Source organism: Cynoglossus semilaevis, unplaced genomic scaffold (genome assembly GCF_000523025.1).
Source record: "Cynoglossus semilaevis isolate Cse_v1.0 unplaced genomic scaffold, Cse_v1.0 C18921638, whole genome shotgun sequence".
Classification (NCBI taxonomy): Eukaryota; Metazoa; Chordata; class Actinopteri; order Pleuronectiformes; family Cynoglossidae; genus Cynoglossus; species Cynoglossus semilaevis.
Window position 1 is genome coordinate 1 of NW_007590839.1, and position 610 is coordinate 610.

The window sequence follows — 610 nt, forward strand, 5'->3', positions numbered from 1 at the left end:
ATACTTGTACTTACTTTAATACTAATACTTGTTTTTCTTAGCATGGGAAAATACACTAACATAGCTAAGGTTTTATGCAGTATTAACATGCCGTAGTGGAAGAACGGCATGAAGATCTTAAAGGTGATCAGAGCTACGGTGATAAAGGTACTGACTTGACATCATTAACTGGTTGTCCAGTAAACAGACCCGACCATCGAGCCCAGTTCTTCCTCAGCTGTTTCTGCTTCTTTCTCTGAGGAAAATAAAAAAACGCATAAATGTACTTCATTTCAAATCCAAACCCCTTGAGAAAATATTTTGTCGGTCACAGTTTGACTTACTTCATGGAGGCAGAATACGGTTTCAAAAACGCCTTTCATCATCAGTTCTTCAAGATCCTCTGTTGGATTTAAAAACAAAAACGTAATCTGTTCATTCACTGTGGTGTAAAAGACCATGAAAGAGCAAAGGTCAAGGGTCAGGTCACATCAGACTCACCCCCAGTGTTGATGAATGTATGATAGAGAATAAAGTTGATAATTCGTATCCTGGAAAAACGATGAACATTAGAAAAATATACAAAATACACAAGGTACGACAGACTGTAGTACAGCGGTCCCTCGCGTAT

General features: G+C 38.2%; 1 long non-coding RNA gene across 1 annotated transcript; it reads right to left on the reverse strand.

Moving 5' to 3' along the window:
• Positions 1–96: 96 nt before the first annotated feature.
• Positions 97–548, reverse strand: LOC103399593 (uncharacterized). Its single transcript, XR_523657.2, has 3 exons — positions 481–548; positions 324–382; positions 97–235 (listed from the first exon to the last, which is right to left on the reverse strand). It is a non-coding gene; the product is annotated as an uncharacterized LOC103399593 (long non-coding RNA).
• Positions 549–610: the final 62 nt, after the last annotated feature.